Source organism: Mchenga conophoros, linkage group LG16 (assembly GCF_057382185.1).
Source record: "Mchenga conophoros isolate Kocher_MC1m ecotype Shallow Benthic linkage group LG16, M_conophoros_male_GT1.1, whole genome shotgun sequence".
In the NCBI taxonomy this organism is placed as follows: Eukaryota; Metazoa; Chordata; class Actinopteri; order Cichliformes; family Cichlidae; genus Mchenga; species Mchenga conophoros.
This window is the reverse complement of record NC_140541.1, coordinates 41,177,515-41,191,680: the sequence shown is the minus strand read 5'-3', so window position 1 is coordinate 41,191,680 and position 14,166 is coordinate 41,177,515. Positions and strand designations below refer to the sequence as shown.

The 14,166-nt window shown below is 42.2% G+C and overlaps 1 long non-coding RNA gene and 1 pseudogene across 1 annotated transcript; both read left to right on the top strand.

Moving 5' to 3' along the window:
* The first annotated feature begins 4,313 nt into the window (after window positions 1-4,313).
* Window positions 4,314-5,146, top strand: LOC146557397 (uncharacterized). The gene is made up of 4 exons (XR_014889020.1): window positions 4,314-4,474; window positions 4,643-4,720; window positions 4,813-4,878; window positions 5,056-5,146. It is a non-coding gene; the product is annotated as an uncharacterized LOC146557397 (long non-coding RNA).
* Window positions 5,147-5,243: 97 nt separating this feature from the next.
* Window positions 5,244-14,166, top strand: part of LOC146557396 (titin-like) — a 29,657-nt pseudogene continuing 20,734 nt past the window's right edge.

The window sequence follows — 14,166 nt, the reverse complement described above, 5'->3', positions numbered from 1 at the left end:
CAGCTCTAACCGCCGTAATCTCTACAGTTTGCGTGACGAAACTTTCTGCATTAAACCGTTTTCTTTAACCGTCATCACCCTCAAGTCCATCATCATCATAACCATCATCATCTTCATCACCTTCTTCCTCCTCCTTTAACCTTCATCCTGAGTAACTGTGTGCTTGTTTTAAGCGTCATCTGTACACGACCCGTTATAATATCCCAAATATAATTCAGCTTCATTATCTGAGCTGTGCAGACGACGGTCACGTCAGTGTCTAAGAATCACTTTTCAAATTAATCCTGATATGACGAGATTTAAAATCCAGCCAGTTTAAAGATGTACAGTTCTTTTATTTTATTGTAGTAAAGAATTACAAGTTTCTGACTATACTTATGATTTTTATCACGTTGTTTTCTGAATTACAAAAATGTCAACATTCCTGTTGTAAAATCTGATTTATTATATTCTCATTATGGTTTTGGTTGCCTCTCAGACTTCGCTGCTCAGATTTTAAAAATAAAAATGAGGTTTTCAATAAATAAACAGTAAGTCTGATTTTTGTAAAGCTAAACTTAAAATTGGACTATCTCACCTCAAATTCAGAACTTTGATAAATTAACAGTATTTTCAGGATTGTGGAGTTTCATCTGAAATATTTAAAGGTTTCACGACCTGATCGTCGTCTGCTCAAACATAAACTGTTCACTGATCTGACGTCTAACGGCGAATATCTTTCCGTGGTCACTTTATGAAGTGTAATGACTGTTAACGTGCTGTGGACGTGTTATTGTCTGAACTGCTCATCGGTGCGGCCCACACCCGTCTTCCTGTTTCCCCTGTTATCGTGTTTCGTTGTGTTTTTAGCAGCTTTGGATACTCGACGACCTGCAGCAGCTTTCACGTGTCAGTCGTTCTTTTTCTTAGTTTACATTTTTTTCCTCACCAGAAGAGAAAAAGCCTGCAGAAGAAACTGTTGAGTGGACTGAGGTCGAGGGCAGAGGAGAACTCCCTGAAGGTATAACTGCAAATGTTCTGGCTGTTCATAAAGCTCGGAGCTGAAATATAATGAGGCGCTGCCAATCAGCTGACTGTTATGTTTGTCTGCCCACTTAAATTCCACTTAAATGCTTCAAACACCAACTGCTGCTTACAGAAGCTGTTCTTCTCCTCAGGTGTTACTTCTATGATCCTGCATGTTACCTGTTTTTGTCATGTTTTTGTCTCATCTCTCTGCAGTTATTCTGTTCTTGCCTTCATGCTCTTATTAACCTTCACTGGAGCTTTCCATGCAGTAGATCTGGCAGAGTAGACGGTAGAGCTTTGCTGAAGTAGTTTTAATGTGACCTTTCTTGATCTTTCAAGTTCCTGAGATTCACAGGATGCCAGAGGAGAAACCCTCTGAGCCTGAAGCTCCGCCTCCACCTCTGGTCAAAGGTATCTACAAATGTCTGTTCTTTATATTCTTCTTCGTGTGGTGTTTGTCTTGTTGGTATGTCACATCTTTTCTTTTTTATTTCCATTCTTTATTTTTTTCCTAAATTAATAATAAGAAAGAAACCTTGATGTTCAGTTTAATGTGGTGAGAAATTGAAATGAATGATGATGTTTTAAAGTACCTGAAGCAAAGAAGCTACAGCCTGAAGCCCGTGCTCCACCTCAGAGAGAGGAACGTCCAGCTCCAGAAGGTAATGTTCATGATGCAGTGAGTCACTAAAAATGTCTTATTTTATGTGCTTGTGGGTCTTTATTGGCTCACGTTCTCAACTGTTTATGTAAATGATGCGAATTACAAATCTTTACCAGAAAGCATCATACTTTTACACAAACTTCAGGAAATCTCATGATATATTATATTGGATACATACACTATATTTAAAACTTTAGTCAGGTTTTGTAGCACAAACTCACCAACTTTAGCATGAATATGAAATTCAAACTATTCACGATTATGCTCTCAAGATCTTTCAGATTTAATGAGTATTTTTTAGGGCTTTTTTTGTCTCTTTAATTGTTGTGTGAAGTATTTTCTTGCTTTCTTACAATGCGTAAATAGCATTGAGTTCTTGCTGTCAGGTTTTATGTGTCTCCTCTTTGCCCCAAGCTCTTACAACTCTGTGGTTCCTGTGTTAAATGATGGTAATATTTCTCTGTTAACCTTGAAGAACCAGTAGTCTTCACCCAACCTGAACCTTACCCACCCAAACCAGCAACACCAAAACTGGTTCATTCAGAACCTGAAGTGAAACCCGTGAAACCAGTGGTGCCTAAGCCTGAAGTGGAACCCGTGAAACCAGTGGTACCTAAGCCTGAAGTGGCTCAAATTAAGCCTGAGCTCCAAGAACCAAAAGCTGTCCCCACTAAGAAAACGCCAGAGGCCTTAAAACCAAAAGGTAATGTAATGAACACTTTGTTTTTCTGATGTTCAAATGGAAAGTCATTACATCCCAAGTTCTTCTAGTTTTGTTTCATGTTGCTGTGACCTAAGTGTGCACTTCTTAACATGTTCATATATGTCATGGATGTCCTTTGCTGCTAACCTCTTGATCTTTAAGCATTAACACTGTCTATAGTGTGGACCACACGTGGTGTTTGGAGTGTTTGAATATAGCCTTTAAAAAAGACATTGCTTTGGTGTATAAATAACAAATCTAACAAATTTTGATCATGAAAATACATCTATGGTAAGTAAAAGAATAAACATTCAAACATATAAATGCTGTGCAAAGTGCCAGCTGTAGACAAACTAGCAGAAGCCACAATTCAGCCAGTCTCTACAATGATTACTTCAACAAAGACTGACGCTAGCAGAACAAAACCGTGGTTCAGAGGGTTGGGAAGCTCATCTGTAACCGGAAAGTTGCCGGTTCGATCCCCCAGCTCTCTCTGTCCTGGTCGTTGTGTCCTTGGGCAAGACACTTCACCTACCGCCTACTGGTGTTGGCCAGAGGGGCCGATGGAGCGATATGGCAGCCTCACTTCTGTCAGTCTGCCCCAGGGCAGCTGTGGCTACAACTGTAGCTGCCTCCACCAGTGTGTGAGAGTGAGAGTGAATGAATAGTGAATTGTGCGCTATATAAATCCAATCCATTATTAAAAGGTAATGAAGGGACATGTTTTTCATGTGTGACACTAACTCTCTTTACAACAAACAAGGCTCAGCTGTGTATTTAATGTACTGTGACTGTGTCTTTCTCTAAGCACTCGATAGAGTGTTGACGCCACCGTGGTTACCAGAAGGTTACTGAACATATACACTGTATGCATTTTTTCCTTTAAAGTACCAAAACCACCAAAGTCAGAAGAACCTGTACTTCACCCAAGTGCAGTCCTTGCTTCTCCATCATTGGAACATCTTCCAACTGAAGGTATAGATTGTTAACCAAAGTCGTGTTGCTTCTTTTTCTCTAATATCATCTTTCCTACTTTGACTTCACTCATTAAGAATGTATCTTTGATTCCATATGAATCTTAATTGTTAGCTGTTGGATAAAAAAATACACAATCTTCTCTTAAGTGCAAGAAACACCAAGACCAGAACAACCTGTACCTCAACCATCTGCACCCAAAGTTACTCCACAAAAAGTTGAAGATGTCCCAGTTAAAGGTACTACAAAGAGTTTGTTGAAAAGCTGCTGTGTTGTGCCGGTTTCTTTTATACTTGTTAGTATAACTTTTGCTTTTCTGAAATATCTTACATGAATATCTTTCAGCATGCTAAGCACTCGTTAGAGTGTGACTACAAATTTTTGGTATTAAAAAAAAAAATTAAATATTAAATAAATCTTCTTTTAAGTTGCTTTAGAATCAAAGATACACGAACCTCCAAGAAAACCATATTTGCTGGCTGATAAACATCAGCAGGAAGTAACTGAACCAAGGGACCTGGAAACTCCAGAAAAAATCAAGGCTCCTGAGGTTCCTGAAGCACCAAAGGTGGTTCCTGAAGCACCAAAGAAGGTTCCTGAAGCAACAAAGAAGGTTGCTGAAGCACCAAAGAAGGTTGCTGAAGCACCAAAGAAGGTTCCTGAAGCAACAAAGAAGGCTACAGAGGAACCAAGGAAGCTTCCTGAAGAACCAAAGAAGGTTCCTGAAGCACCAAAGAAGGTTCCTGAAGCGGCAAAGAAGGCTACAGAGGAACCGAGGAAGCTTCCTGAAGAACCAAAGAAGGTTCCTGAAGAACCAAAAAAGGTTCCTGAAGAACCAAAGAAGGTTCCTGAAAAAACAAAAAAGGTTCCTGAAGAACCAAAGAAGGTTCCTGAAGCACCTAAAAAGCCTCCCAAGGAACCAAAGAAGCTTCCTGAAGAACCAGTTCCAGAAACACTGAAGAAAGTTCCAGAAGTAGCAAAAACAGCTGTGGTAGAACCACAGAAAGTTCCAACAGCACAGGTTATAGAACGATCAGCAGAGCCAGTGAAAGATCTAGAAGTGTCAGCAGAACCACAACATTTGGAAACACCAATACAACAACCGCAGGCCAAAAAGTCTGAAGGTAGATATGTCTGTCAATACCATTTGGTTGGTCTTATAACCACTTACTAGTAACTCATCTTGACCTATTAACACAATAAGTTGGCCTTGTTGAAATGCCGTAAGCTTTCTTCAAAGATTTTGTTATGATTTGTGTGTTGACTGTTCACTGTTTGTTACTTCATATCAGTCATCCAAACAGTCAAACAAAGGGGGATACCAACAGCTCTAGCTAAACCACAGCTGGAGGCGAGTACACCAGTCAAAGGTATGCTTTGACTTTGAAAGGTTCCCCGTGGATATTCAGCATTTTTATGAATTCCTTAGAACATGACTAGATACGTTTGCTTCTATAATCAGATGAGATCGTTGCTTCTGGAAAAGTAGAAGACAAGCCAAAGGCCATAGAAATCCCTCAGCAGAGAGGTAGAAATTCATAATACTTTTAAAATAGTTGTAAAATAAGGGTCGTAGTTGAATATGTACCACACTAAAGTTTGTATTTTTGTGTCTTGGTGGTGTGTATGTGTCGTGTTTTCTTCTTGGCCACCGCTCCATGGTGCATTTCTTCAATCTTGGGTAATATCTTAAAATTTATCCCAGTTCCTCTGAAGACTCATCTGAAGCCAACAGCTGAGGTTGAAGGCAGAAAGGAGTGTCCTGCAGAAAAAGGTGTTGAAGAAAGGACTTCCCTTACAGAAGCTGACTACAGGAAACAGGAAGTCGACACATATGAAGAAGGAGTCAACGAGTCAACTGCAAGAGAAGAAACCATTTTGAAAACTGAGATAATGGAACAAATTGAAAAGACAAAGGAGGTGGTTTCTGTATCATACAGAGAAGATCGTCAGGTAGAGATTATAGAGCAATGGAAAACAGATTATGAGGCTGAACAACTGGAGTGGACTGGACCTTACAAACCTGAGAAAATAGAGAAAGAAATGTCTCAGTGGTCTGCTTCTCCAACTCTAAAGGGGTCTGCCCATTCTCCTGCAGAACAAGATGTTGCACCTCCACCTGAAATGTCTCATCTTTTGCAGAAAAAGGTTTCTTCTCCTGATGTTGGTGTTACATCAGAAAAAGAGGCTTACAAGAAGAAAGAGCAGGCCGAAGAGGCTGGCCTTCCTACTGCGTATTTACAGACAAGAGTTACTGAATCATTATATCATGAAGAAATTCAAGACTCTGCAATAGAGGAACTTAAGTCTAAAAAGGTCACCACATCAAAGAAGCCGAGAGCTCTTACAGAAGTAATTTGTTTGAAGCAAGATGGGTCTGTTGAAGGTAAAGCAGATGTTCCCCAAACCACTCTTTCTCACCCTGCAGCAGTTTCTCCTACAATGGTATCTTCAAGTCAAGACATGGTGAAAACTCCTAAAACTTCCATAAATGTATGTGATGAAGATATTCTACCTCTGGACAAGCCAAGTCTTCTATCAGAAGATGCATCGATTAAACAAAGTAGGGATGGATCACGTTTTGTTACAGATCAGATTCCTTCACCCGAGGAGAGACGCTGTTCGGAGGAAGACATTTCTCCAGCAAAGAAGTCTGTTCTGCCAACCAAACACAGCTCCCCTACACTCTCTGAGGCAGTTTTTGGCCTAATAGAAGATCTGTCCCTTGAAGAAGACACTCCTGTCAAGAAACCTATTCCTTCTGTGCCTGCTCCAGTAAAAACATCTCAAGTTCAGCAAATCTCTCCATCTTTGAGAGTTTCTGAGGAAGCAAACAACTCTGCAACTGAAGCTACACCAACAAGAGCAGATGACAAGAAAGCAAAGAAGCCAACACAGAAGACTGACCAACAGGCTCTTGATACAGGTATCTGAGCCACACAGGCTCCACGATCGCCTCTCTTAAACTTTACTTTCACTAATATCTTGTACTCATCGTGGTTAACAAGAAAACCTTAGTCCATATTAAGCTGATCTTTTTAATGACGATTTGAGGCAGTCTTGGTCTGTTAACCTCTTTTACTGCTGGGATTTTGTTTTCATTCATCATCTTCATTCTTCAGCCTTCATCCACATCTTTATCTCTGTCGCTGTTTCAGCCTGTTTATGATGTTTGCAGAAATGTGCCTGAAATATCTGTGTCTAGTCTTGGCTGACTGTGCTGCTGTCTCGGTTGTGACCTTGACATCTTGTATTCCTAAAGTGCCTCCTCCTGAGGAGAAGAAACCATCTCTCCCAGCACCAAAGCCTTCACCTACTCCTCCTCGTGAGCAGAAGGGGCTCCCCCTGCAGGTAGCCTGTTCAGTTTGTTCCTCATCTTTGCTGAATCTTAATGGGCCAAACTTTTTCTAATCTTCATCTCTATTTGTTTGTCCCTTCTGTCTAAGTCATCTTCAGATTTCCATGTTTATTTTTTGTTTTATGTACTTACTGTGAGTCAGTTTGTCGTGACCTTGGCATCTTGTATTCTTAAAGAATCTCCCCGAGAGGAGAAGAAACCATCTGCACCAGCACCAAAGCCTTCACCTCCTGCTCCCCCTGCTCCTGAGCAGAAGGTGGCTCCCCCTGCAGGTAGCCTGTTTAGTTTGCATGTTCCTCATCTTTGCTGACTCTTCATGAGTTGACCTTTTTTGTCTTTGATTTTTTGTATTCTTCCTCTCTAAGTTGTTGGATTTTTTTAAAATTAATGTGTGTATTATGCGTAAGTTTGCACTGACCAAGCTTATGGCTTCTTGGTCGTGACCTTGGCATCTTGTATTCTTAAAGTATCTCCCCCAGAGGAGAAGAAACCATCTGCACCAGCACCAAAGCCTTCACCTCCTGCTCCCCCTGCTCCTGTACAGAAAGTTGCTCCTCCTGCAGGTAGTTTCTTCGCTCACTTTTGTTATTGTTGTAAATGTTGTCTTTCTGTTTGGTTTCATTTGGTGGGTGACAATCGCCTCATGTTTGCTTTAACTTCACTGGCTGACTGTTGTTAGTCCTCTCTGGTGTCTCTACTGACCACATGGCAATCTTGGTCATGATCTTGGCATCTTCTATTATTATTTCCTTCAGAGGAAAAGAAACCATCTTCTCCAGCGCCGAAGCCTTCGGCTCCTGCTGCTCCTGCAGCCAAAGTTGCTCCTCCTGCAGGTACTTCTGTTACACCTCTGTTTGTTATTATAAAAAATTCTCCATGTTGTCTTATTCTGTTTCTGTTTGAGTTACTGTTATCTTTGTTGCCCATGTAAACTTTTCTTCCATCTTAACATCTTTATATTGTTCTCTGTCTGTTCCAATTTGTTGCTACTTTCGTGTCTTCTCTCTTGGTCGTAACCGTTGATATTTTGTACTTCTAAGTGTCTCCTCCTGAGGAAAAGAAGGTGCCTCCACCAACAACCAAGCCAACAGCAGAGAGAGTGGGTCCCCCCGCAGGTAGTTCCACTGCTTATCATTAATCTTACTGACTGTTCTGTTTGTCCTGCCTTTGAGAAATCTGTTGGGTCTTAACAACAGTGAATTCTGTAGTTTTATACGTTTCGTTCATCTGTTTGTCAGTTGGTTGTTGCTTGTTGACCAGATCTTTGCCAGTGATTTAATCATGTTGGCGTTCTTGTAGCTGAAGTTGCATCGTTGGAGAAGGAAGCTCCTGCACCAGCCGTAAAGGCTGAACCAGCTCCTGTATCAAAGGAAATCTCGCCGCCTGAAGGTAACATCTGTTCTTTCATGTATGCTCCTCTCTTATGTTTGTCTTCTACTTTGAAGCATTTTTAATGGCACAGCTTCAATCTTCATACCAAACATATTTACCTTTTCTTTTAAAATGTGTTTCCTGTTTACATCTGTTGGTCTGTTTCTATACACAACAGTTCACTACCACACTTTGATCCAATTCACTTCTTTAATATTAACACAATTTGCTGAATGAAGCCAAATGACCTTATAAAGGATGTTTAAACATCTGGGGGCATCATGTTTGCAGTAATAAAACGTGTTAAACAGCTGATGAACTTCCTGCTTCTTCTTAAAGCTCACTGTCTCTATTTCTGCAAAGTATTCTGCTGAAAGCTCAAAGCAGTAAAACAACCCCAAACACAGCTGCATGCCTCAAACAAATGAACCATCTTTGGCTTTGACTGAGCCTTTTGTCTAACTCTGTTTGCATTGTTTGTACTTATAATGATTTTATATAATTTTTTTGCAGACAAGGAACCAGTGTCAGCACCTGGACCAACAAAAGGTATGCAAAACCTTTTTATTTCAAAGAAACAAAGCACAACCTGCTTCAATTTTTTGTAGCCTTTTAGGATATTTTAGTTTCATCTACATGTGTAAGTGTGATTCTGTGTTATACTGTAGAAAATATTTTATTATTTTCTGTGTTATTATGGTGATATTATAAAAGGTGCATTTGCTGCCCAAACCACAGTGCCGTCTCTTAAGCAAAAGGGTAAGATTCCTGTTCAGGAGGCAAAAACACCCGAATCACCTAAGCTGAAGAGTAAGTTCACCAGAATACCGAAAGAGAAAGAACCAGAACCAGAGGTCATTAAGCTGAAGAAGGTTCCAGTGAAACCTCCAGAGCCAGAGAAACAAGTCGTAACTCATAAGGCAGAAGTGACGAGGCATCACGATCCAGAGCTAGCAGTTCATGGGCTTCATGACAGAGACGATCGAGAGATAATCACACCTTGGTAGAACTGAACGAGTATTCACTGCAGATGAGGAAACTATTGAGTTAAGCCATTTTGAGGAAATGGAAAGCCTTACAGTTGTGCAAAAACCAGAACCTGGCAAATGGACAAGAACCTTAAAACCTCAGAAAGACGAGGCACCGGAGGAGCCGCATGTCGCAAAGAAGAAAATAACTAAATTGCCAAAAGCAGATGAGCAAAAAGAATCAGTGAAACTAAAACCATTTGAAACATTTGGGAAACAAGATGCTGAATTACAAGCAATCAAACTAAAAAAGGTGCCACCTAAACCAAAGGAGCCTGAAAAGGAAGTCATAACTCATAAAGTTGAAGTGACAAGGCATTATGATGCAGAATTAACAGTCCAGAAACTTCGTGATAGAGAGGATCGAGAGTTAGTAACAGTTGAGAGAAAGGAACGAGTTTTCACAGCAGCTGAAGAGACATCTGAACTCAGCTTTGCAGAGGAACCTGAAAAACTGGAGGCAGAAGATGAGAAATCAAGATGGGTAAGAGCCCCAAAAGCACCAAAAGAAGAGGAACCAGAGTCAGATTTAAATAAAAAGAAAATAAAAAAATTACCAAAGAAGGACGAGGACCAGGAAGTAGTTACACTGAAGCCATTTCAAAAACCCCAAAAACAAGAAGCAGCTGAACCTCCGAAGGCTGAGACAGAAGCTGAGGCAAAAACAGATACTGAGCGGAGTCCTTACATGAGAGGTGAGCTGCCACGAAGAGATCAACCTGCTGCTGCTGTAAAACACCAGAAAGATGATGACGATGCTCCACTGATGAATGACAATGCATCTCCACATATCAACAAAGACCAAAAGGAAATCCCACATAAGAAAAAGGTTGATCAAGTACCCAAAGATGTAGAAACTACAGCGGCCGAAAAGCTCCGCAGAAAACCTAAAATTATTTCTACACCTGATAAAGAGAAAGAGCAGGTTGTGTTGAAACCATTCACTAAAATCACCAAGCCTGAAGAAAAGCCAGAAAAAGCATCAGAAGAGAAGAAGAAGCCTTTGGACACAAAGGTACCCAGTCAAGCAACTAAAGAGCCGAAGGAACAACTTAAGAAAGCTGAAAAGACTGTAACGCCTAAAAAAGACAACGAAACACCTCAGGAGAAGGAGAAACCAGCTGAGAAGCCCAGTCCTCCAAGTCAGAAAGAAGAAGAGAGACCGAGTCCTCCAAAGCAAACCGATATCCTGAAGAAAAGTCCAGAAATCAAAAAGACTCCTTCACCCCAAAGCCAAGATAAGTCAAGATAAGCCTGAAGAGGAAAAGCCCCTCAAACCTATTGAGCAGCTGAAGAAGGTTGAACTAAAAAAGACCCCATCACCCAAGATAGAGAAAATAAAGCCAAGTGAAGTGGAGCAAATTCCCATCGAGAAGAAGCCAAGTGGTGAAAAAGTCAAAAGGATTCCCAAGACTGTTTCGCCAAAAGACTCCACTGAAACCGTGACCCTCAAAAAGGTGCCCAAGAAGCCCTCACCAGAGGGGCCCTCAGAAAGGCCTGATACAGGGCGGATCCCTCTGGTGAAGGAGATCTCTCCTGGAGCTGTGGAGATGAAGCGGGTGACAACCCAGCCAGAGGAGGAGGTATGTGAAGAGGAGGGTGAAAAAATGGTAGCCGACGAAGATGAGGAGGTCTGGGACTGGGAGCTGGTTCCACCGGAAGACTGGGAAGGTGAAGGGGTGGATGGGGCGCTGGAGACTCCAGGCATGCCCGGCGCCAAGAGAGGTGAGGTGAAGGCCGGTGAACTCGTCCAGCTGATGACTCTGGAATCGCCTCATCCCATTTCAGACGATTCATCTAATCTTCATTACATCCAATTTTACGTTACATTATATATTTGTTCATCTGTTTGTCTGTCTGCTCATTGCCCATCCATCCTTTGTGATGTTTTTAAGTGGTCATCATCTTAAATCCGTCCTCAGTTGTGTCATCAGTCATTCGATGCTCATCTTCATCACTGTTTTTATTATTCACTGCAACAGTTTTTCCGTTTCCATCTCACCTTCATCCTCGTCACTGACTTTTTTTTTTTACATGTGTGTAATTTGATGTTCAGCTGTGATCTGGATACGATCTTGAATCTTGGCTGTTAGTTTTGTTAACATCTTTATCTTGGTTTGTGTTGGAGACTAGGATGAGCTCTTGCAGTGAAGCTTAAAACTTGTCCTACTCTTTCTTGCTCAGATGGAAAACCAACAGAAGAGCCCGCGAAAGGCCGAGGTCGAGGATTTGGGGGTGAGAGCTCACTAACATTAGATCTCATCAGCACAAACCATTCGGCACTTTCATTTGCTTCATACACACTTGTGAAGCCAAAGTTGTTTTTTTGTGTGTGTCTTTAGAACAAAACCAAAAATATATTTTATGTTACAATTTTAATTTTGAGTTCAAAGCTCGTTTCTGACTGACAGCTGTGTCTGTGTATCGTCGTGAGCATAAATCTAAAGCTTTTTTGTCCTGTGGGATTCGTTGTTTGTGTCGAATATGTTTATTCTTCACAGTAGGTTTAAGTCACAGTAGGTAGCTCACAGTTTCAAAGTAAGCTGCTGTCTAATTCGTCACTTGCCCCAACATCTGAATCAACAAGAGGAGTTTTTGTGTCTGATGTTGCAGCGAGACAAACTCCATCTCCTGGTGAAGGAGGCAGGGGCCGGGGTCTAAAGCCAGGTGGAAAAGGCCCATCACCTCCCGAGGACCCATTTGGAGGATTCAAGCTCAAACCTGTCCAGCTGAAGTTCATTAAGAAGCTTAAGGACATTGTGCTGCAGGAAGCTGAGTCCATCGGCTCCTCCGCGGTGTTTGAGTGCGAGGTCTCGCCTTCCACGGCCATCACTTCGTGGATGAAAGATGACAGCAACTTGCGTGAGAGCCCCAAGCACAAGTTTACATCTGATGGCAAAGATCGCAAGTTGCACATTATTGATGTGCAACTATCTGACACTGGAGAATACACGTGTGTGGCTAAGAATGCGGGCAAGGAAATAACATGCACAGCCAAGTTAATTGTTGAAGGTAAACGATTGTTTTAATCCAACATCAATTTTAAAAACTTATTTGACATTCATGAAAACACTTTTAATCACCTTTTTCCCACAGAGCTGCCTGTGAAATGGTTGAAGGAACTGGAACCAGAGACAACATGCATTAAGGGTCAGCCAATGTACCTCACCTGTGAGCTGAACAAAGAACGGGACGTCATTTGGAAACGTAACGGTCAGGTTCTGAAAACAAAGGCTGGAAAAGTGGCCGTTAATGTAATTGGCATGCAGCATGCTGTGACCATCCAGAACTCCACCGATGAAGATGGCGGCGCCTACACCTGTGAGGTCGATGGACAGGAGGACGTCAAGACTACAACTAACGTCAAAGTTATTGGTAAGAAGTCTGCAGAGCATGGTAGCAATGAAACAAGATAAATACAGTCATTGTGCCGTCCATCGTTCAGGGTGAGTCCACCTACAAGCTGGATTGGTCCCAGGCTGAAACTGTCCCCCAGCAGTTAAAAACCAATATGAAGGGCAGCGACTATGAACAGTAGAGCTTGTATTTATGCACCATTTAAGGCCTAAGTTGATCCCTGTTTGAGTTGCCTTATGCTGCACCAAAGAAAACAGACCATGGCACAACCAAAATTACTGTGACGGTGTGCAGTCTCATTGTTCTGGCAAAGATGGCTGCTCAAAGACGGGAATCCGTCGCCATCTTTAATATGACCTTGATGCATCAAGATGGCAATAAAGCTGCACTAGGACGGCGTCAGTCTGCACACTCAAGCTCTCTTGCAGCCAATCTACCAATCCAGTGAACCAAAGATTTTCCCTAGTTACACAGAAGTCGTTGTCATATTTCCTTAGTGTGACTGAGGCATAAGAGTGTGTCTTGTTGAGCAGTTTTCCACTGTAGGAACAAATATAATGTGAACCCTTCCTCCTCAGAAACCATCAAAGACTGGCTGGTGAAGCCTCTGAGAGACCAGCATGTGAAACCAAAGGCAAAGGCCACCTTCAAGTGTGAGCTGTTCAAGGACACGCCCAACTGGAAGTGGTTCAAAGGAGAAAACGAGCTTACTCCCTCTGACAAGGTCGAGATCAATAAAGATGGAAAGGACATGACGCTCAGCATCAATAACTGCCAGCCTGATGATGTATCAGACTACACCATCCAGGTGGAGGATCGCAGATATACAGCCAAGCTGACACTTGGAGGTTGGTGTATCCACGTTGGGGAAGCATGAGGACCACGCTTTTCCAATCGCAAAGATTTCTAACTCTAACTTTCTTTGGGTGCTTTCAGAGCGTGAGGCTGAGATCCTGAAGCCACTCTCCAGTGTGGAGGTGGTTGAGAAGGAAGAGGCCAACTTTGACTCTGAGATATCAGAGGACGATGTGGCCGGTGAATGGAAGCTGAAAGGCCAGGTGTTGACTAGATCTCCGGTAAGATATTTAACAATGCTTTGTCTCAGAGTAAATTATTGGAGATAAATATCTGAATTTCAGGAGCGGCACCACGCCTCCAAACATGCTCCGTCCAGTTCTCATCTATATAGGTTCCCCCAGTTCACCAAGCTGTTCCTTCTCGTTTCCGTGCCCCACCCTCCCTCCGCTTTTCAAGTCTTCACTTCTATTTAGTGCACGGGGATCTGCCAGGAGCCGTCGGCTCTTTGAGGCCTTCCCCAAACCGCAGCTCAGTTCATGTCCAAGCGTCACCTTTACCTACTAATGTGCTGTCAAACCTAAAATGAGGACGTGGGCCCAGCTAGTGAGATAGCAGCTAAACGTGAGCTCGTCGCAGGACTCAGGCCACTCGAAACCACAAATGAGAGGATCATATACTTCTGTGCTGTAGTAAATTTAGTAGGGTTTATAGAAATGTGAATAGGGAAGTAGCACTCATGCCTCTTTGTTTTGCAGACCTGTGACATTAAAGCTGAGGGCAAAAAACGTTTCCTCACACTGAAAAACGTGCAGCTGGATCAGGCTGGTGAAGTGACATACCAGGCCCTGAACGCCGTCACCAGCGCTATGCTCACCGTCAAAGGTACGGATTTACCAAAGACAAA